Source organism: Aegilops tauschii, chromosome 5 (genome assembly GCF_002575655.3).
Source record: "Aegilops tauschii subsp. strangulata cultivar AL8/78 chromosome 5, Aet v6.0, whole genome shotgun sequence".
Classification (NCBI taxonomy): Eukaryota; Viridiplantae; Streptophyta; class Magnoliopsida; order Poales; family Poaceae; genus Aegilops; species Aegilops tauschii.
In genome coordinates, this window is record NC_053039.3 from 380,991,677 (window position 1) to 381,016,261 (window position 24,585).

Genomic DNA, 24,585 nt, shown 5'->3' on the forward strand with positions numbered 1-24,585 from the left:
TATTGGATATGGTGCGATCTATGATGTCTCTTACCGATCTACCGCTATCATTCTGGGGTTATGCTTTAGAGACTGCCGCATTCACTTTAAGTAGGGCTCCGTCGAAATCCGTTGAGACGACACCGTATGAATTATGGTTTGGAAAGAAACCGAAGTTGTCATTTCTTAAAGTTTGGGGATGCGATGCTTATGTCAAGAAACTTCAACCTGAAAAGCTCGAACCCAAGTCGAAAAATGCGTCTTCATAGGATACCCTAAGGAAACCATTGGGTATACCTTCTACCTCAGATCCGAAGGCAAGATCTTCGTTGCCAAGAACGGGTCCTTTCTGGAGAAAGAGTTTCTCTCGAAAGAAGTAAGTGGGAGGAAAGTGGAACTTGATGAGATGACCCCTCTCGAACCAGAAAGTAGCGCAGCACAAGAAAATGTTTCTGTGGTGCCTGCACCGACTAGAGAGGAAGTTAATGATGACGATCAAGATCAAGTTACCACTGAACTTCGTAGGTCCACAAGGACACGTTCCGCACCAGAGTGGTACGACAACCCTATCATGGAAATCATGTCGTTGGACAACGGTGAACCTTCGAACTATGAAGAAGCAATGGCGGGCCCAGATTCCAACAAATGGCTTGAAGCCATGCAATCCGAGATAGGATCCATGTATGAAAACAAAGTATGGACTTTGACAGACTTGCCCGATGATCGGCGAGCGATAGAAAATAAATGGATCTTTAAGAAGAAGACGGACGCGGATGTAAATGTTACCATCTATAAAGCTTGACTTGTCGCTATGGTTATCGACAAGTTCAAGGAGTTGACTACGATGAGACCTTCTCACCAGTAGCGAAGCTGAAGTCCGTCCGAATCATGTTAGCAATTGCCGCATTCTACGATTATGAAATATGGCAAATGGACGTCAAAACGGCATTCCTTAACGGCTTCCTTAAGAATTGTATATGATGCAGCCGGAAGGTTTTGTCGATCCTAAGAATGCTGACAAGGTATGCAAGCTCCAGCGCTCAATCTATGGGCTGGTGCAGGCATCTCGGAGTTGGAACATTCGCTTTGATGAGATGATCAAAGCGTTTGGGTTTACGCAGACTTATGGAGAAGCCTGTGTTTACAAGAAAGTCAGTGGGAGCTCTGTAGCGTATCTCATATTATATGTGGATGACATACTATTGATGGGAAATGATATAGAATTCTTGGAAAGCATAAAGGCCTACTTGAATAAGTGTTTTTCAATGAAGGACCTTGGAGAAGCTGCTTATATATTAGGCATCAAGATCTATAGAGATAGATCGAGACGCCTCATTGGTCTTTCACAAAGCACGTACCTTGACAAGATATTGAAGAAGTTCAATATGGATCAGTCCAAGAAGGGGTTCTTGCCTGTATTGCAAGGTGTGAGATTGAGCACGGCTCAATGCCCGACCACGGCAGAAGATAGAGAAAAGATGAGTGTCATCCCCTATGCCTCGGCCATAGGGTCTATTATGTATGCCATGCTGTGTACCAGACCTGATGTAAACCTTGCCATAAGTTTGGTAGGAAGGTACCAAAGTAATCCCGGCATGGAACACTGGACAGCGGTCAAGAACATCCTGAAGTACCTGAAAAGGACTAAGGATATGTTTCTCGTTTATGGAGGTGATGAAGAGCTCGTCGTGAAGGGTTACGTTGATGCTAGCTTCGACACAGATCTGGATGACTCTAAGTCACAAACCGGATACGTGTATATTTTGAATGGTGGGTCAGTCAGCTGGTGCAGTTGCAAGCAAAGCGTCGTGGCAGGATCTACATGTGAAGCGGAGTACATGGCAGCCTCGGAGGCAGCACATGAAGCAATCTGGATGGAGTTCATTGCCGACCTAGGAGTTATTCCCAATGCATCGGGGCCGATGACTCTCTTCTGTGACAACACTGGAGCTATTGCCCTTGCCAAGGCGCCCAGGTTTCACAAGAAGACCAGGCACATCAAGCGTCGCTTCAACTCCATTCGTGAAAATGTTCAAAATGGAGACATAGATATTTGTAAAGTGCATACGGATTTGAATGTCGCAGATCCATTGACTAAACCTCTTCCACGGGCGAAACATGATCAACACCAGAACTCTATGGGTGTACGATTCATCAAAATGTAACTAGATTATTGACTCTAGTGCAAGTGAGAGACTGTTGGAAATATGCCCTAGAGGCAATAATAAAATGGTTATTATTATATTTCCTTGTTCATGATAATTGTCTATTGTTCATGCTATAATTGTGTTATCCGGAAATTGTAATACATGTGTGAACACATAGACCATAACATGTCCCTAGTGAGCCTCTAGTTGACTAGCTCGTTGATCAATAGATGGTTACGGTTTCTTAACCATGGACGTTGGATGTCATTGATAACGGGATCACATCATTAGGAGAATGATGTGATGGACAAGACCCAATCCTAAGCATAGCACTAGATCGTGTAGTTCGTTTGCTAAAGCTTTTCTAATGTCAAGTATCCTTTCCTTAGACCATGAGATTGTGCAACTCCCAGATACCGTAAGGGTACTTTGGGTGTGCCAAACGTCACAACGTAACTGGGTGGCTATAAAGGTACACTACGGGTATCCCCGAAAGTATCTGTTGGGTTGGCACGAATCGAGACTGGGATTTGTCACTCCGTATGATGAAGAGGTATCTCCGGGCCCACTCGGTAGGACATCATCATAATGAGCTCAATGTGATCAAGGAGTTGTTCACAGGATGATGTGTTACGGGAACGAGTAGAGAGACTTTCCGTAACGAGATTGAACAAGGTATCGGTATACCGACGATCGAATCTCGGGCAAGTATCGTATCGATTGACAAAGGGAATTGTATATGGGATTGATTGAATCCTCGACATTGTGGTTCATCCGATGAGATTATCGTTGAGCATGTGGGAGCCAACATGGGTATCCAGATCCCGCTGTTGGTTATTGACCGGAGAGTTGTCTCGGTCATGTCTACGTGTCTCCCGAACCCGTAGGGTCTACACACTTAAGGTTCGGTGACGCTAGAGTTGTAGAGATATTAGTATGCAGTTAACTGAAAATTGTTCGGAGTCCTAGATGAGATCCCGGACGTCACGAGGAGATCTGGAATGGTCCGGAGGTAAAGATTTATATATAGGAAGTCCAGTTTCGGCCACCAGGAGAGTTTCGGGGGTCACCGGTATTGTACCGGGACCACCGGAAGGGTCCCGGGGGTCCACCGGGTGGGACCACCTATCCCGGAGGGCCCCATGGGCTGAAGTGGCGTGGAAACCAGCCCCTGGTGGGCTGGTGCACCCCACCCAAGGGCCCAAGGCGCCTAGGGTTGGAAACCCTAGGGGGCCGTTGCCCCCCGATGGGGCATGTGCCCCCCTGGTTGGAAACCCTAAGGGGGCCGTTGCCCCGAGGGGCCGCCGCCCCGGGGGTCGCCCCCCTCTAGATGGGATCTCCAAGGGGGGCATGCGCCCCCCTAGCCCCTATATATAGTGGAGGGGAGGGAGGGCAGCCGGACCCTAAGCCCTGGCGCCTCCCTCTCCCTCCCGTGACACCTCTTCCTCCTCGAGTAGCGCTTGGCGAAGCCCTGCTGGAATCCCGCTGCATCCACCACCACGCCGCCGTGCTGCTGGATCTCCATCAACTTCTCCTTCCCCCTTGCTGGATCAAGAAGGAGGAGACGTCTCCGCTCCGTACGTGTGTTGAACGCGGAGGTGCCGTCCGTTCGGCGCTAGGATCATCGGTGATTTGGATCACGACGAGTACGGCTCCATCAACCCCGTTCTCTTGAACGCTTCCGCTCGCGATCTATAAGGGTATGTAGATGCACTCCTCTCTCTCTCTCGTTGCTAGATGACTCCATAGATTGATCTTGGTGATGCGTAGAAAATTTTAAATTTCTGCAATGATCCCCAACATTCTTGAAGTAATTCACAAATCCAGTCAATGCTTGCATTTGGCGGGTTCCGGGGCAAAGCTCCTCCGGAAAATGCCCCAAAAATGATGGTTTTTCTAAATCATGACGATATACCACCCAATCTCCTGAATTTGGATCCTGTAGTCAACGAGGGATTATGACATCCATGAATAGTAGATTTCATGCATGAGAAGAGCATAAACTAATTTTAATTAGCTAGAATTCATGATTTCTCGTAATGTAATATTTCTTTCTACATAATAATATACCGCAACATATTACTTAATAACCAATGGCAACTGATTGTATAATTCATTTTCACATTCATAAAATCCATGCTTTTCAGTTGTAATTATCACATTTATAAGCTTGTGTAGACATATTATTCTCTAGACTAGGAGAAAGGGTGTACCTTGTTGAGGCTAAGCCTAATGTAGTGGTCTTGTTCGCCATGAATTGATGGAGGGGCAATGGCTTGCCCAGGCACCAATTCAGCTCCACTTGCAGGTACAAAACCCTTGCATTGCGAGTTGTAGCACCCCCTTGATTTCAAGTCTTTCTGGGCAATAACGAATGGAAACATGTATTATTGTGGACGTACGTAGACTTATATTTAGTATGATACAACCTCTAACTAGTGCAAAATAACAGAAAACTATAGTATGAGCGAGGTACTATAGAACTTAATAAAATGGCATCGATTACACTTACAGTCCAATATGTAAAGAATCGAATATCTCTGTTATTGTACAAAGAGGGTGAGACCTGCAAGCAAAACCACATTTTGAAATGGCAATTTCATGGAAAAGCATTTGAGTTTACCAGAATGGGTGGTATGTTTGTACATGAAATCCAGTTTGAATTAAGTTGTATTTTTCTCCATCTTGACAATAAATCTGTAAGGATGCTCCAGATTCTTGAGAGTTCTCTTGATTTGGTGAAGCCCATATACTCATTTCAGCTCGGAGGCCATAGAATTTTCCTGGATCAGTGTGCCACATTGCATACTAGTGATAAAGATTAAAGCTCAAATTAGTGAATACCAAAAAAACAATAGAGCACAATATAATAAATAAGTGAGGACGTGTCTCCTTGGCCAAACAAGTTTTACAGGGTTCTCCTACCCGATGTTTACAATGGGATTTTTTCTATCCTCCTTTGGAGCTAGTATAAATTTTTAATGGACTTGTGAGTTTCTCATACTAGATCTAGCTTGATCCACGTGGAGCGATGTCATTCCTATGCAACTGGACCTTTTTAGTGTGCGTACAATAGTTCATGTGCTTTGCCGATAGTGTTTCTCGGGCGTTTGGGTTGATGACATTTTCTCTCCGCCTTGTGGAAGGGGTAAAACAACATTTAACCCTCTCTCTCTCTCCTCTACCTCAGATGTGAAGTGTATTGTTAGCACTGTATTGGTATGCTAGGATAAGTCTTCTATAGAGCATGGCTTAGGTGCCTTTCCAAATCTGTCGATATCGATATGTTGGTAGCATTGTTTGTCTATTTATCGAGCTTAATTTCTGCTAATTAATTAGGAAAATATTTTATTTTCAATAAAATCAGAGCTCGTTCCTCTTGCGATAACTTGTTTTGAATGGAGAGTTGCAAGGGACTACTAAAACATGGCACCACCTTGTTACTTTAACCACTTATATAATTTAGCTAGGCCAATTACGATTTAGGTGAGTCAGTAACGAATGTGGATTTCCATGATTTTTTTCTTTGTGATTTAAGTATGGGATGTTAAACTTAAAAAGTAACTCGAGTTTACCTTTCTCGCCAATTAAAAAGAAAACATGGATCAAATCTAACACGTGAAAATGCAGAGGTGAGATAGACAGAGATAGAGATAGAGAGATAGAGAGATAGATAGATAGATAGAGAGAGATAGATAGATAGATAGATAGATAGAGAGTACATGAGAAACAATGTTGGTTCCTACATCCGCGATATTGACTCTCCATGGAGACTGAAACGTTTCAGGTCTTAAGGTGTTCTGCAAATGGAAATTCTAGTTCATAGTTAGCAATATAATTGTCATACAAACTCGCCGATAGATACTTAATTATTTGTTTCCACATGTGGTTCCCTAGATTTCAATTAGGCACACAAGTAACAGAAAATAGTAACATATGACTACAAGCAATAGTAGTTCTTCATTAATTGGTCAAGTAGATACCAGAATGACACAAATGCATAAACCGGCTGAGAAAGAGTTGCTTGTGTAAAGCAAAAACTATTTTTTTTTACCTTCTCATGATTGCCATCAATATCTATCGATTCAACCAAGGTGAGGTAGAAAGGTATGAACAAAAATCACAGTACGATCGATTGGATAACATAGCCCATTGGTACAAGGAATTGTGTTTCTTCCAATGAAACATGTAACTATGTGATTCCTTACTTGTATGTCATGCATATAGAGAACACAACTTATATAGAGTTGACCGACATGTTATTTTTGGAAGCTTTATATTGCATCTTACTTGTGTATCACTCAACATTTATTGAATAGTCATCCGATGCACCATTCTTTCTTGAGTAGATATACAAAGCAGTCGCTTAATCAATGTTCATTAACTAAGGACTTGATTTGCATCCAATAAATGATTGTTTGATGACCTATCTTCCTTATATGGATATAGATTAATTTAACCATCAGTATAATTAATAATGGACTTGGTTTAGACACAAAGAATGGATGGATGTATGATAATATATATTTTCTTATATGGTAAGGAATTAGTTGTGATGTCAATGTACCTTGTAGAACATTACTCCTATAAAATATGCCGGAGTACTAGCCTCCCTAGGCGCTTCATGGGCGACAAAGCCCTTTGTGCCATCCATTTGTGGCTTGCGTGCAGCGGAAACCTCTTGGGCAACTTTGCGCCGTCCGATCTGCCTGAAGGGTGGACCGCATGGCGCACCTAGGGCCACCATAATTTGTCGGCATCGATGTCGGAGCTAAATCCGGCAGATCTCGGGTAGGGGCTCCCGAGCTGGTGATCTCGGCTTGATGGTAACATGAAGTAGGGAGACACAATATTTCCCCAGGTTCGGGCCCTCTCAAAAAGGTAAAACCCTATGTCATGCTTGTATTGTATTGATTGTGGATGGGGTACAAAGTACAAGATGATCTACCTTGAAATCGTATGAATGAGTCTAACCCGCCTCTATGGACTAAAACACTTGGCTTATATAGGGGCCGGGGGGTACCTAGGGTTACACAGGATCGGTTGCATCTAGAGATAAACATGCCGAATATTTGAATATGCCTTGAAGTATACGCCAAGTCTTCGGAGGATTCCATCTTGAGCAAGCCAAGGGCAATAGCTTATGTGGCCCATTCTTCAGTCGTCGGCGGTCCTCGGTGTCGGGGATATACCCCGCCGAGGATGACCCGACGCTTAGACCAAAGGTTGAGACCCGATGAAGACCCCGAAGGACAGGGCTGGCTTACCCTTGGAGCCACCAGAGCCGAATGACAGAAGCCCAGAAGGAAATCCGACCCATGTAGCGAGGACGGCTTACGGGAGTTCCAATGCCAGAAGGAGTCCAACCTAACTTGGAAGACATATAAGGTTTACAGGACTTAGAGCAGGACTTTGACTATGGGAAGAACCCAAAATCCATTGTATTTCCAGGAACCCGACTATTATATAAAGAGGGATCCTTGGATGTCCAAAGGGACAGACAAGTTAGAATCTCTCGAAATCTAGGTAGCAAAACAAAACCCTTGTAATCGAGATCATCATCATCAATAACAATCAAGCAGGAGTAGGTTTTTACCTCCACCGTGTGCCAGCCACTTTCCCCGTCAAGTCCAATCAGTGGGCAGAGGGGGCATCTTGGCGCGAGCGAGGAGCCATGGCCTAGTCCTATGCGTAGATTGCTTGGCGAAGGGCTTGACTCAAACCCACTCGCGCTGCCCACTAGCTAATCAGTAAATCAGGTAATCAATGGCCTTGACACATGGCGTTGAGATCCCGTCAGGGGCAGGAATCAAATCTTTTGAGTCCTGCCACTACGGGTTTGAACATGTGGTGCCCGCGTGTAGTCACTCATCTTTAATTCGCCCCGGGGTTCATACTGGCGTAGGAGAAAGTATGCCTCGCGCCATTAAATCCCACTTTGTGAGTTGATGCGTCCAGCGGGGGTTTGAGGCACAAGCTCGTTGGTGGCATGCGGATCTTTGTTCAAAAGACCTATGTGCCCATCAAACGAGCCTAAGTCAAGAAGGAAGCTAGATCGAAGCACTCGGCAATGACCCCCGTCGTCCAAGACCCAGGAATGGCCTCGCCCGGCAGCAACCACCGCACCCCCAACTAGCCCACACTTAGCAAGACTTCAACAGCAAGCTATCGCCTCACCCACGCATGTGATACGTCTCCATCGTATCTACTTTTCCTCTTATTTTGGACTCTAATTTGCATGATTTGAATAAAACTAACCCGGACTGACGCTGTTTTCAGCAGAACTACCATGGTGTTGTTTTTTGTGCAAAAATAAAAGTTCTCGGAATGGAACGAAACTTTTTGGAGAATTTTTATGGAATGAAAGAAAAATATTGGAGCCAAGAACCACCGGAGGGGGGGCCCCCTGGGTGAGCACAACCCACCAGGGCACCCCGCTCTAGGCGCGCCCAGGTGGGTTGTGCCCACCTGGTGGCCCCGCAGACCCTGATTCCAACTCTATAAAATCCTATTTTTGGAGAAAAAACCAGGGAGAAAGAATTATCGCGTTTCACGAGATGGAGCCGCCACCACCTCCTGTTCTTCATCTGAAGGCCAGATCTGGAGTCCGTTTGGAGCTCCGGAGAGGGGGATCTTCGATCTTCGTCATCACCAACCCTTCTCCATCGCCAATTCCATGATGCTCCCCATCGGGAGTGAGTAATTCCTTCGTAGGCTCGCTGGTCGGTGAGGGAGTTGGATGAGATTCATCATGTAATCGAGTTAGTTTTTTTAGGGCTTGATCCCTAGTATCCATTATGTTTTGAGATTGATGTTGCTATGACTTTGCCATGCTTAATGCTTGTCACTTTGGGCCCGGGTGCCATGATTTCATATCTGAACCGTTTATGTTTTCACCATTATATCTATGTTCTAGATCCGATCTTGCAAGTTATATGCATCCGCTACGTGTTATGATCCGCAAACCCCGAAGTGACAGTATTCAGGATACTTTCCGGTGATGACCGTAGTTTGAGGAGTTCATGTATTCACTATGTGTTAATGCTTTGTTTCGGTTCTCTATTAAAAGGAGGCCTTAATATCCCTTAGTTTCCATATGGACCCCGCTGCCACGGGAGGGTAGGACAAAAGATGTCATACAAGTTCTTTCCATAAGCACGTATGACTATTATAGAATACATGCCTACATTATATTTATGAACTGGAGCTAGTTTTGTATCGCCCTAGGTTATGACTGTTATATGATGAATATCATCCAACGAATTCATCAATCCAATGCCTACGAATTTTTCACATATTGCTTTACCTAAGTTACTATTGTTATTGCTGCTGTCACAACTGCTACAAAACTATTGCTATCACTGTTATCGTTACTATTACTGTTACTACTACTATCAAAATTATCATACTACTGTGCTACTGATCATATTGCTGCAGATAATTAATCTCCAGGTGTGGTTGAATTAACAACTCAGCTGCTAATACTTGCAAATATTCTTTGGCTCCCCTTGCATCGAATCTATAAATTTGGGTTGAATACTCTGTTGGGGAACGCAGTAATTTCAAAAAATTTCCTACGATCACGCAAGATCTATCTAGGAGAAGCATAGCAACGAGTGGGGAGAGTGTGTCCACGTACCCTCGTAGACCGAAAGCGGAAGCGTTTTATCAACGCGGTTGATGTAGTCGTACGTCTTCACGATTCGACCAATCTCAGCACCGAACGTATGGCACCTCCGTGTTCAACACACGTTCAGCTCGATGACGTCCCTCGTACTCTTGATCCAGTTGAGGCCGAAGGAGAGTTCCATCAGCATGACGGCGTGGCGACGGTGATGATGAAGTTACCGGCGCAGGGCTTTGCCTAAGCACTACAACGATATGACCGAGATGTGTAACCATGGAGGGGGGCACCGCACACGGCTAAGAGAAACTTTGATGTCTCTTTTGGGTGCCCCTCCCACATATATAAAGGGGGGAGGGAGGAGGAGGCCGGCCAGGAGGAGGCGCGCCCAAGGGGGGAGTCCTACTCCAAGTAGGATTCGGCCCCCCTTCCTACTTCCACAAGGAGAAGGGGGGAAGGAGAGGGAGAAGAGAAGGAAAGGGGACCCGGCCCCCTAGCCCTAGTCCAATTCGGTTTGGGCTAGGGGGGGGGCGCCACACCTTGGCCTGCCTCCTGTCTTCCACCACTAGGTCCATGAGGTCCAATAACATCCGGGGGGGGGGGGGTTCCGGTAACCCCCGGTACTCCGAAACTTATCAGAAACGACCCGAACCATTCCGGTGTCCGCATGTAACCTTCCAATATATCAATCTTTATGTCTCGAGCATTTCGAGACTCCTTGTCATGTCCGTGATCTCATCCGGGACTCCTAGCAACCTTCGGTACATCAAATCACATAAATCATAATACAAATCGTCATCGAACGTTAAGTGTGCGGACCCTACGGGTTCGAGAACTATGTAGACATGACCGAGACACATCTCCGGTCAATAACCAATAGCGGAACCTGGATGCTCATATTGGCTCCTACATACTCTAAGAAGATCTTTATCGGTCAAACCGCATAACAACATACGTTGTTCCCTTTGTCATCGGTATGTTACTTGCTCGAGATTCTATCGTCGGTATCATCATACCTAGTTCAACCTTGTTACTGGCAAGTCTCTTTACTCGTTCCGTAATGCATCATCCCGCAACTAACTCATTAGTCATATTGCTTGGAAGGCTTATAGTGATGTGCATTACCGAGAGGGCCCAGAGATACCTCTTCGAAACACGGAGTGACAAATCCTAATCTCGATCTATGCCAACTCAACAAACACCATCGGAGACACCTGTAGATCAGCTTTATAATCACCCAGTTACGTTGTGACGTTTGATAGCACACTAAGTGTTCCTCCGGTATTCGGGAGTTGCATAATCTCATAGTCATAGGAACATGTATAAGTCATGAAGAAAGCAATAGCAATAAACTAGATGATCATAGTGCTAAGCTAATGGATGGGTCTTGTCCATCACATCATTCCCTAATGATGTGATCCCGTTCATCAAATGACAACTCATGTCTATGGCTAGGAAACTTAACCATCTTTGATTAACGAGCTAGTCAAGTAGAGGCATACTAGGGACACTCTGTTTGTCTATGTATTCACACATGTACTAAGTTTCCGGTTAATACAATTCTAGCATGAATAGTAAACATTTATCATGATATAAGGAAATATAAATAACAACTTTATTATTGCCTCTAGGGCATATTTCCTTCAGTCTCCCACTTGCACTAGAGTCAATAATCTAGATTACACAGTAATGATTCTAACACCCATGGAGTCTTGGTGCTGATCATGTTTTGCTCGTGAGAGAGGCTTAGTCAACGGGTCTGCAACATTCAGATCCGTATGTATCTTGCAAATCTCTATGTCCCCTTCCAACACTTGATGACGGATGGAATTGAAGCGTCTCTTGATGTGCTTGGTTCTCTTATGAAATCTGGATTCCTTCGCCAAGGCTATTGCTCCAGTATTGTCACAAAAGATTTTCATTGGACCCGATGCACTAGGTATGACACCTAGATCGGATATGAACTCCTTCATCCAGACTCCTTCATTTGCTGCTTCCGAAGCAGCTACGTACTCCGCTTCACACGTAGATCCCGCCACGATGCTTTGCTTAGAACTGCACCAACTGATAGCTCCACCATTCAATATAAACACGTATCCGGTTTGTGACTTAGAGTCATCCGGATGAGTGTCAAAGCTTGCATCGACGTAACCATTTACGACAAGCTCTTTGTCACCTCCATAAACGAGAAACAAATCCTTAGTCCTCTTCAGGTATTTCAGGATGTTCTTGACCGCTATCCAGTAATCCATTCCTGGATTACTTTGGTACCTCCCTGCTATACTAATAGCAAGGCACACATCAGGTCTGGTACACAACATTGCATACATGATAGAACCTATAGCTGAAGCATAGGAATGAATTTCATTTTCTCTCTATCTTCTGTGGTCGGGCATTGAGTCTGACTCAAGTTCACACCTTGTAACACAGGCAAGAACCCTTTCTTTGCTTGATCCATTTTGAACTTCTTCAAAACTTTATCAAGGTACACTACAAAAAAAAGACACATCCGTGACATTTCGGGCCGAACAATTTTTTTTCCTGTCATACTTATGACACTTCTATGACGATAATTCAAGTATAGATCTTGATGCCCAATATGTAAGCAGCTTCACCGAGGTCTTACATAGAAAAACTCTTATTCAAGTATCCCTTTATGCTATCCAGAAATTCTATATCATTTCCAATCAACAATATGTCATCCACATATAAGATTAGAAATGCTACAGAGCTCCCACTCACTTTCTTGTAAATACATGCTTCTCCAAAATTCTGTATAAAACCATATGCTTTGATCACACTATCAAAACGTTTATTCCAACTCCAAGAGGCTTGCACCAGTCCATAAATGGATCGCTGGAGCTTGCACACTTTGTTAGCATCCTTTGGATTGATAAAACCTTCTGGTTGCATCATATACAACTCTTCTTCCAGAAATCCATTCAGGAATGCAGTTTCGACATCTATTTGCCAAATTTCATAATCATAAAATGCGGCAAGTGCTAACATGATTCGGACAGACTTAAGCATCGCTACGGATGCGAAAGTCTCATCGTAGTCAACTCCTTGAACTTGTCGAAAACCTTTCGCAACAAGTCGAGCTTTGTAAACAGTAACATTACCGTTAGCGTCAGTCTTCTTCTTGAAGATCCATTTATTCTCTATGGCTTGCCGATCATCGAGCAAGTCTACCAAAGTCCAGACTTTGTTCTCATACATGGATCCCATCTCAGATTTCATGGCCTCAAGCCATTTCGCGGAATCTGGGCTCATCATCGCTTCCTCATAGTTTGTAGGTTCGTCATAGTCAAGTAACATGACCTCCAGAATAAGATTACCGTACCACTCTGGTGCGAATCTTACTATGGTTGACCTACGAGGTTCGGTAGTAACTTGATCTGAAGTTTCATGATCATTATCATTAGCTTCCTCACTAATTGGTGTAGGAATCACTGGAACTGATTTCTGTGATGAACTACTTTCCAATTCGGGAGCAGGTACAATTACCTCATCAAGTTCTACTTTCCTCCCACTCACTTCTCGAGAGAAACTCCTTCTCTAGAAAGGATCCATTCTTAGCAATGAATATTTTGCCTTCGGATCTGTGATAGAAGGTGTACCTGTTGGGGAACGCAGTAATTTCAAAAAAAATTCTACGCACACGCTAGATCCATCTAGGTGATGCATAACAACGAGAGGGGGGAGTGTTGTCCACGTACCCTCGTAGACCGAAAGCAGAAGCGTTAAGTAACGCGGTTGATGTAGTCGAACGTCTTCGCCATCCAACCGATCAAGTACCGAACACACGACACCTCCGCGATCTGCACACGTTCAGCTCGGTGACGTCCCTCAAACTCTTGATCCAGTTGAGGCTGAGGGAGAGTTTCGTCAGCACGACGGTGTGGTGACAGTGATGATGAAGTTACCGGCGCAGGGCTTCGCCTAAGCACTTCGACGATATGACCGAGGTGTGTAACTGTGGAGGGGGCACCGCACACGGCTAAGAAAAATCTTGAGTGCCTTTGGGGTGCTCCCCTCCCCCGTATATAAAGGAGGGAGGGAGGAGGCAGCCGGCCTAGCGGGCGTGCCAAGCATAGGGAGTCCTACTAGGACTCCCAAGTCCTAGTAGAATTCCCTTTCCTATTCGGAGTAGGAGAGAAGGAAAGAGAGGGAGAGGGAGAAGGAAAGGGGGCCGCGCCCCCACCCCTTGTCCAATTCGGTTTGGGCAGGGGGGGGGGGCGCCACCTCTTGGCCCGTCTCCCTCTCTCCACTAAAAGCCCAATAAGGCCCATTACTTCTCCCGGCGAATCCCCGTAACTCCCCGGTACTCCGAAAATAACCGAATCACTCGGAACCTTTCCGATGTCCGAATATATCCTTCCAATATATGAATCTTTACCTCTCGACCATTTCAAGACTCCTCGTCATGTCTGTGATCTCATTCGGGACTCCAAACAACCTTCGGTCATGAAATCACATAAACTCATAATACAAATCGTCATCGAACGTTAAGCGTGCGGACCCTACGGGTTCAAGAACTATGTAGACATGACCAAGACTCATCTCCGGTCAATAACCAATAGCGGAACCTGGATGCTCATATTGGCTCCTACAAATTCTACGAAGATCTTTATCGGTCAAACCGCATAACAACATACGTTGTTCCCTTTGTCGTCGGTATGTTACTTGCCCGAGATTCGATCGTCGGTATCACCATACCTAGTTCAATCTCATTACCGGAAAGTCTCTTTACTCGTTCCCTAATGCATCATCCCGCAACTAACTCATTAGTCACATTGTTTGCAAGGCTTATAGTGATGTGCATTACCGAGAGGGCCCAGAGATACCTCTCCGATACACGGAGTGACAAATCCTAATCTCGATCTATGCCAACCCAATAAACACCTTCGGAGACACCTGTAGAGCATCTTTGTAATCACCCAGTTAGGTTGTGACATTTGATAGCACACAAGGTGTTCCTCCGGTATTCGGGAGTTGCATAATCTCATAGTTAGAGGAGCATGTATAAGTCATGAAGAAAGCAATAGCAATAAAACTCGACAATCATAATGCTAAGCTAACGGATGGGTCTTGTCCATCACATCATTCTCTAATGATGTGACCCCGTCCATCAAATGACAATACATGTCTATGGTCAGGAAACATAACCATCTTTGATTAACGAGCTAGTCAAGTAGTGGCATACTAGGGACACTCTGTTTTGTCTATGTATTCACACATGCACTAAGTTTCCGGTTAATACAATTCTAGCATGAATAATAAACATTTATCATGATATAAGGAAATGTAAATAAAAACTTTATTATTGCCTCTAGGGCATATTCCCTTCAGTACCTAACAGTCTCCTTTGGGTATCCTATGAAGACACATTTCTCCGATTTGGGTTCGAGCTTATCACGTTGAAGCTTTTTCACATAAGCATCGCAGCCCCAAACGTTAAGAAACAACAACTTGGGTTTCTTGCCAAACCACAGTTCATAAGGTGTCGTCTCAACGGGTTTAGATGGTGCCCTATTTAACGTGAATGCAGCCGTCTCTAAAGCATAACCCCAAAACGATAGCGGTAAATCAGTAAGAGACATCATAGATCGCACCATATCTAATAAAGTGCGGTTACGACGTTCTGACACACCATTACGCTGTGGTGTTCCAGGTGGCGTGAGTTGTGAAACTATTCCACATTGTTTCAAATGAAGACCAAACTCATAACTCAAATATTCACCTCCACGATCAGATCATAGAAACTTTATTTTCTTGTTATGATGATTTTCCACTTCACTCTGAAATTCTTTGAACTTTTCAAATGTTTCAGACTTATGTTTCATCAAGTAGATGTACCCATATCTGCTCAAATCATCTGTGAAGGTCAGAAAATAACGATACCCGCTGCGAGCCTCAACACTCATCGGACCGTATACATCAGTATATATTATTTCCAACAAGTCTGTTGCTCGCTCCATAGTTCCGGAGAACGGAGTTTTAGTCATTTTGCCCATGAGGCATGGTTCGCAAGCATCAAGTGATTCATAATCAAGTGATTCCAAAAGCCCATCAGCATGGAGTTTCTTCATGCGCTTTACACCAATATGACCCAAATGGCAGTGCCACAAATAAGTTGCACTATCATTATTAAACTTATATCTTTTGGCTTCAATACTATGAATATGTGTATCACTACTATCGAGATTCAACAAAAATAGACCACTCATCAAGGGTGCATGATCATAAAAGATATTACTCATATAAATAGAACAACCATTATTCTCTGATTTAAATGAATAGCCGTCTCGCATCAAACAAGATCCAGATATAATGTTCATGCTTAACGCTGGCACCAAATAACAATTATTCAGGTCTAAAACTAATCCCGAAGGTAGATGTAGAGGTAGCGTGCCGACGGCGATCACATTGACTTTGGAACCATTTCCCACGCGCATCGTCACCTCGTCCTTAGCCAATCTTCGCTTAATCCGTAGTCCCTATTTCGAGTTGGAAATATGAGCAACAGAACCAGTATCAAATACCGAGGCACTACTGCGAGCATTAGTAAGGTATACATCAATAACATGTATATCAAATATACCTTTCACTTTGCCATCCTTCTTATCCTCCAAATACTTGGGACAGTTCTGCTTCCAGTGACCAGTCCCTTTGCAGTAGAAGCACTCAGTCTCAGGCTTAGGTCCAGACTTGGGCTTCTTCACTTGAGCAGGAACTTGCTTGCCGTTCTTCTTGAAGTTCCCTTTCTTCCCTTTACCCTTTTTCTTGAAACTAGTGGTCTTGTTGACCATCAACACTTGATGCTCCTTCTTGATTTCTACCTCTGCATCCTTTAGCATCGGGAAGAGCTCGGGAATAGTCTTGTTCATCCCTTGCATATTATAGTTCATCACGAAGCTTTTGTAGCTTGGTGGCAGTGATCGAAGAACTCTGTCAATGACACTATCATCAGCAAGATTAACTCCCAGTTGAGTCAAGTGGTTGTGGTACCCAGACATTATGAGTATATGTTCACTGACATAACTATTCTCCTCCATCTTGCAGCTATAGAACTTATTGGAGACTTCATATCTCTCAATCCGGGCATTTGCTTGAAATATTAACTTCAACTCCTGGAACATCTCATAGGCTCCATGACGTTCAAAACGTCATTGAAGTCCCAGTTCTAAGCCGTAAAGCATGGCACACTGAACTATCGAGTAGTCATCAGATTTGCTCTGCCAGGCGTTCACAACGTCCGGTGTTGCTCCTGCAGCGGGTCTTGCACCTAGCGGTGCTTCCAGGACGTAATTCTTCTATGCAGCAATGAGGATAATCCTCAAGGTACGGACCCAGTCCGTGTAGTTGCTACCATCATCTTTCAGCTTAGCTTTCTCTAGGAACACATTAAAATTCAAAGGAACAGTAGCACGGGCCATTGATCTACAACAACATAGACATGCAAAATACTATTAGGTACTAAGTTCATGATAAATTAAAGTTCAATTAATCATATTACTTAAACTCCCACTTAGATAGACATCCCTCTAATCATCTAAGTGATCACGTGATCCAAATCAACTAAACCATGTCCGATCATCACGTGAGATGGAGTAGTTTTCAATGGTGAACATCACTATGTTGATCATATCTACTATATGATTCACGCTCGACCTTTCGGTCTCAGTGTTCCGAGGCCATATCTGCATATGCTAGGCTCATCAAGTTTAACTCGAGTATTCTGCGTGTGCAAAACTGGCTTGCACCCGTTGTATGTGAACGTAGAGCTTACCACACTCGATCATCACGTGGTGTCTCGACACGACGAACTGTACCAACGGTGCATACTCAGGGAGAACACTTGTACCTTGAAATTTAGTGAGAGATCATCTTATAATGCGACTGCCGTACTAAGCAAAATAAGATGCATAAAGGATAAACATCACATCATTATAAGTGATATGATATGGCCATCATCATCTTGTGCCTTTGATCTCCATCTCCAAAGCACCGTTATGATCACCATCGTCACCGGCTTGACACCTTGATCTTCATCGTAGCATTGTTGTCGTCTCGCCAACTATTGCTTCCACGACTATCGCTACCGCTTAGTGATAAAGTAAAGCAATTACATGGCAATTGCATTTCATACAATAAAGTGACAACCATAAGGCTCCTGCCAGTTGCCGATAACTTTTACAAAACATGATCATCTCATACATCAATTTATATATCATCACGCCTTGACCATATCACATCAGAGCAAGCCCTGCAAAAACAAGTTAGACGTCCTCTACTTTGTTGTTGCAGGTTTTACGTGGATGCTACGGGCTTAGCAAGAACCGTTCTTACTTACGCATCAAAACTACAACGATTTTTCATCAAGTGTGATGTTTTAACCTTCAACAAGGATCGGGCGTGGCAACACTCGATTCAACTAAAGCTGGAGAAAAAGACACCCACTAGCCACCTTTGTGCGAAGCATGTCGGTAGAACCAGTCTCATGAACGCGGTCATGTAATGTCGGTCTGGGCCGCTTCATCCAACAATACTGCCGAATCAAAGTATGACTATTATCGCCCACAAATCTTTGTGTTCTACTCGTGCATATAACATCTACGCATAGACCTGGCTCGGATGCCACTGTTGGGGAATGCAGTAATTTCAAAAAATTTCCTACGATCACGCAAGATCTATCTAGGAGAAGCATAGCAACGAGTGGGGAGAGTGTGTCCACGTACCCTCGTAGACTGAAAGTGGAAGCGTTTTATCAACACGGTAACCCCCGGTACTCCGAAACTTATCCGAAACGACCCGAACCATTCCGGTGTCCGAATGTAACCTTCCAATATATCAATCTTTATGTCTCAACAATTTCGAGACTCCTCGTCATGTCCGTGATCTCATCCGGGACTCCGAACAACCTTTGGTACATCAAATCACATAACTCATAATACAAATCGTCATCGAACGTTAACATGCGGACTCTACGGGTTCGAGAACTATGTAGACATGACCTAGACACATCTCCGGTCAATAACCAATAGCGGAACCTGGATGCTCATATTGGCTCCAACATATTCTACGAAGATCTTTATCGGTCAAACCGCATAACAACATACGTTGTTCCCTTTGTCATCGGTATGCTACTTGCCCGAGATTCGATCATCGGTATCATCATACCTAGTTAAATCTCGTTACTAGCAAGTCTCTTTACTCATTCCGTAATGCATCATCCCGCAACTAACTCATTAGTCATATTGCTTGCAAGGCTTATAGTGATGTGCATTACCGAGAGGGCCCAGAGATACCTCTCCGAAACACGGAGTGACAAATCCTAATCTCGATCTATGCCAACTCAACAAACACCATCGGAGACACCTGTAGAGCATCTTTATAATCACCCAGTTACGTTGTGACGTTTGATAGCACACTAAGTGTTCCTCCGGTATTCGGGAGTTGCATAATCTCAGAGTCATAGGAACATGTATAAGTCATGAAGAAAGCAATAGCAATAAACTAAACGATCATAGTGCTAAGCTAACGGATGGGTCTTGTCCATCACATCATTCTCTAATGATGTGATCCCGTTCATCAAATGAAAACTTATGTCTATGGCTAGGAAACTTAACCATCTTTGATTAACGAGCTAGTCAAGTATAGGCATACTAGGGACACTCTGTTTGTCTATGTATTCACACATGTACTAAGTTTCCGGTTAATACAATTCTAGCATGAATAATAAAAATTTATCATGATATAAGGAAATATAAGTAACAACTTTATTATTGCCTCTAGGGCATATTTCCTTCATACTCTACCCTCGAAAACTATTGCGATCCCCTACACTTGCGGGTTATCATCATGGTGCGGTTGATCTGTGCTCGCAGGGCCTATGAGTCATGCGGCAGGTCAGCAGGCGGGCCAGGGGTTGGACAAGACGCATGGGGTGAATCATTCACCCATGCCACTGCATGGCGCACACCTGTACCAAGACATGTCACGCCCCACGCAGGGGTCACCATGGTCGGTAGTGGCAAGACAGGCATTCATTCTCGGAAGACAGAAGGCATCGACACTTCACCCAAGCATTTAATACGCTCACCTACCTGGTTGGACCCAGGCTAGTTCCTTAGCATCAAAGACGTTTTGTTATCCATTGAGATATAAAAGGAGGACCAGGCTGTAGAGAGAGACATCTTTTGGAGCGGTAGAAAAGAGAGCTGACCTTTTCCAGAGAAAAAGGTTGGACACTTGGTAGAACACTAGTAGGAGCACACAACGATTCCCGTTCCGGGAAGGACTTGTAGCTCGCAATCTACCAACATATCCCGAGGCATCACAAGATCAGCGTCAGACTATCAGGGATCGCCAAGGCCAAGGTGCGCGCACCTGCATCGACAGAAGCCGATAAACTCGTCGACAGTCTGACGCGCTTGTGAACCTTAAAGATGTAGAATGCTCCGATGAGGACGTGGACGACTTGCCTTGTGGGGGCAGGTTGTGTCGCGTTCACCCTGGAGTTACACTGCATCAAGTGGGCGAGGCAGTTACGTCCAGGTCTTTCTGTTCAGTATGATGGGAGACCAACCCTGTTGAGTTCCTTAGCATCTACACCGTCGCTATTGTGGGTGCTGGCGGCAGGAAGCGAGCACTTGTAAACTGGTTTCCCATGGCGCTCAAGCCCATCATTCGCTCATGGCTCATGAATCTTCCAGAGAATTCCATTTCATCATGGGATGATCTATGCAAGCAATTCATGGGCGCCTTCCAAGGAGGGTTCAAGCGACCAGGGATGCCCAACAATCTGCACCTCCTTGTGTAGAAGTCGGGGGAACCATTGCACAAGTACATACAACACTTCAGCCAAGTGCAGCACAACATCCCCGATATTGACCTAACTAGGGCCATCACTACGTTCCATGCGAATGTTCGTCAGCCGAAGATCAGGGAGAAGCTCAACACTCGCAAGGTGCGCATCGTTGCCGAGCTCTTTGATCTTGCCGACAAGTGCGCTCGGGCGAAGGAAGGAAGGAGGACACTGGATATGGCATGAACCCAGCGATCACGGTACCGACAGTTGCATAAATTATAGATAATAAGCATTAAACATACAAAATTATTGATACGTCTCCAATGTATCATAGCTCCAAAGTGCATAGCCCTACCCACAATCCCCCATAGGCCTTATATAGCCCCCATATGGAAATCTCCATGTTTGTATGTTTGTCATGCGAGGGTAGGAGCTTGCACCGAATTGGTGTTCAACATGTTGATGCTTCCACGTATCCCACATGGATTCCTAATACTTCATACTAATAATACCCATTAGTCGGTGGTGTTCTACCTAGGTTCCCTAGTGCGTATTTGGGCCCAGAGAGGTCCATTCCTATGGTCTTTGCTGCACTGAGCCTTTTATAATTTGACTTATTATGGTCACCAGGCACCTGCCACAAGTGTCATGTTGGGAATGGCTTGAGTGGGAGGTGAAAACCAACAATATAAACTAGACATGGTCATGATAATAACTATCAATATGAAGCTAGAGTTTGGCAAAAATAAATAGAATAAAGGTTAATATTTGACCATGAAGTAACACATTTTTATTTATTCAATACAAATGGAAATACAACTTTTGTTGTCAACCAATACAACCACTTGGTCCACCATAATTGAATGTATAACCTTTCTTAAATTCAAGAAATAAATCATTTGCATCATAACAATCTGGCCTATCAACTAACTTGGCCACCTTAGTCGAAAAGGGGTCAAAAGCTTGACCCTTGGAGTTGTACTTCTTAATGTGGTTGAAGTAGGTAGATTTCTTCTCATCATAATCAGGGAAGTGTCCACTACCCATTGGAGGACCATGTGCATTCTTTAAGTAATTCACAAATTCGGTCAATGCTTGTATACGTTTTGTTCCAAGGCAAAGCTCCTTTGGAAAATGTCCCAAGAATGATGTTTTTCTAAATCATGACGGTGCACCACCCAATCTCCAGAATTTGGATCCTGTAGTTAATGAGGGTTTGATAACATTTGTGAACAATAAATTTCATGCACAAGAAGATTATAAACACTTTTTAATTTTGAACAATCTTGGGTGGTGTACAATTCCTATATGGTTCAATGTTTCATACTTACATAATGAAATGCCATAGCGTATTAAATAGTAACCATGTGAATTTAGGCATAACTAATTTCATATTCATAAAATACCTCTTTATTATTTTTAACCCTCCATTTTAAATAGTTGCAATCCACTAACTAATATTCCTATTCATGTAGCCAAGCCACATTAGCAAGTCATTCATGTTAGCTATAAGTTCAATTGTTTGTACTACTTTAATTTCTATCCATGCAACCATGCCACATCAACAAGTCATGCATGTTAGTTATAAGTTATATTTTTCACAATGCTAGTTTTTCACTTTTTCTATCCATGGATCCTTGCCACATCAACACGTCATTCATGTCCTCGTATCTTACAATTTTTGCATTAATTTTTGGTTTATCATGAATTTATATGTGTTGGACGCTCAGAGAATACCTATGTAGTCCATTTTTCACATTTCTGCTAGAAAAAGGAACTCTATTAACTACAAGCCATTTTCTCTCTCTTTTTATAGCTATTCTTACAATATCTATTTATGCATTGCATTCAACAAAGGTTCATACGAAAAGATGCGGGTATTGTCTACTTATCATAGATATAGTAGAAAATATATAAGCTTATATAGACATAGTAATCTTTAGACTAGGATGAATGTTGTACCTTGTTGATGCTAAGCCTGATGTAGTGATCTTGTATGCCATAAACTGATGGAGGAGCAATGGCTTGTCCAGGCACCAGCTCCGCTCCACTTGCAGGTACATATCCCGCGCATTGTGAGTTGTAGCACCCCTTGGATTTCAAGTCCTTCTAAGAAATAAAAATGAAACATATATTACTGTTTATGTAAAGAGACTTATACTTAGTCCAGTAATGCCTCTAACTACTACAAAATACCAGAAAATAATATGTGGATAACAATAATATACAACTTATTAAAATGACATTTGTTACACTTACAGTCCAATATGTAAAGAAGCGAATATCTCTGTTATTGTACAAAGAGGGGGAAATCTGCAAGCAAAACCAAATTATGAAATAGTAATTTACTCAAAAGCATTTGTGTTTACTAGGATCAGTGATATGTTTGTATGTGGAATTCAACTTGAATTAATTTGTAGTGTCCTCCATCTTGACAATAAATCTGTAAGGATGCTCTAGATTCTTGAGAGGTTTCTTGATTTGGTGAAGCCCATATACTCATTTCAGCTCGAAGGCCATAGAATTGTCCTGGCTCGGTGTGCCACATTGCATACTAGTGATACAAAAGTATACTTCAAATTAGTGAAGAACCAGAACAACTATAGATCAGAACATAATAAACAAGTGATGGTGTGCCTTATTGGCCGTGGTACGAGGTTTTCCTACCACACATTTACAGTGTGGATTTTTTTTTCATGCTCATTTGGAGCTAATTTATATTTATTTTTTCAGCCTCGTTTCTAGTTTGCTTCTCAATGTTTGATGTCATTCCTACGCAGTTAGACCTTTTGTGGTGATGCATGATTTAGCTTGCAAATATATGATTGAGGTGGATAATAAGTGAATGTGGATTTCTACTATTTTTCTTATGATTTGAATAAGTCATGGTTAGGCCAAAAAATACCTTGAATTTTCCTTTTATATATATCACATGTCGTTTTAGCATACATTGTGATATATTTTTATGGTGAATGTTCACCCAGAAATGAACAAACATTCCAAATCTAACACATGAAAACGTAGAGATAAATCTAAGAGAGGGAGGGGAGGGAGAGAGAGAGTACATGAGAAATAATGCTGCTGCCTTCATCCGTGAAATTAGCTCTGGAAAGCGTAATGGTTTAGGTCTTAAAAGAGTGGTGTGCTGCAAATGGAAATGTAAGTTCATGTCTAGTTAGCATATATAATTGGTGTACAAAGTCTCTGAAAGATATAAGTAATTTTTTCACCTATGGTGTCCTAAATTTTAGTTGGGAACATAAGCTATAGTTCTAAATAAGTAAAAAAATTAGTAATAATGAATATTAAGCGGTCAAGTAGATGCAAGAATGGGATGAACACATAAACTAACTGGCAAAGATTGGCATGTGTTCAAAGCTAAAAGTAAAATATTTTTACCTTCTCATTCATCTGTAGATTGCCATCAGCATCTATTGATTCAACCAAGGTAGGGTAGCAAGGATTGAACAAAAAGCATAGTAAGACCAATATCACGATATAATCACCTCCCATTAGTATTGTGAATTGTGTTCCTTCTAATGAAACACACGTAACTATGTGATTCCTTATGTACTTGTATGTTGTTTGGAGAACACACCTTATATAGAGTTAAACCCCATTCTATATTTGGAATGCTTCAATTGCATCATACTGATGATTCACTCAACATTTAATCAGTAGTCATCTAGTGCACCATTCTTTCTTGAATATGGATAAAAATCAAATTTTCAATTAATATTCATTAACTATGGACTTGGTTTACATCCAATTAATGATTGATCCATACCTATGTTTTTATATGGATATAGATCCATTTATACATCAATATTCATTAATATTGGACTTGATTTACATCCAAATTAAGAATGGATGTTTGACTATCTATATTTTCTATATGGAAAAGCAGTTGTTGTGTCAATGTTACTTTAAGTGTGGACTCGATTTACATATAATGAATGTTTGCTTGATCATATCACTACCAAAAAAATACACTTCCGTGATGATACGTGTTTGTCACAGTA

General features: G+C 42.9%; 1 pseudogene; it reads right to left on the reverse strand.

Moving 5' to 3' along the window:
* The window catches only part of LOC109746514 (uncharacterized), a 31,612-nt pseudogene extending 7,638 nt beyond the window's left edge, over positions 1-23,974 (reverse strand).
* Positions 23,975-24,585: the final 611 nt, after the last annotated feature.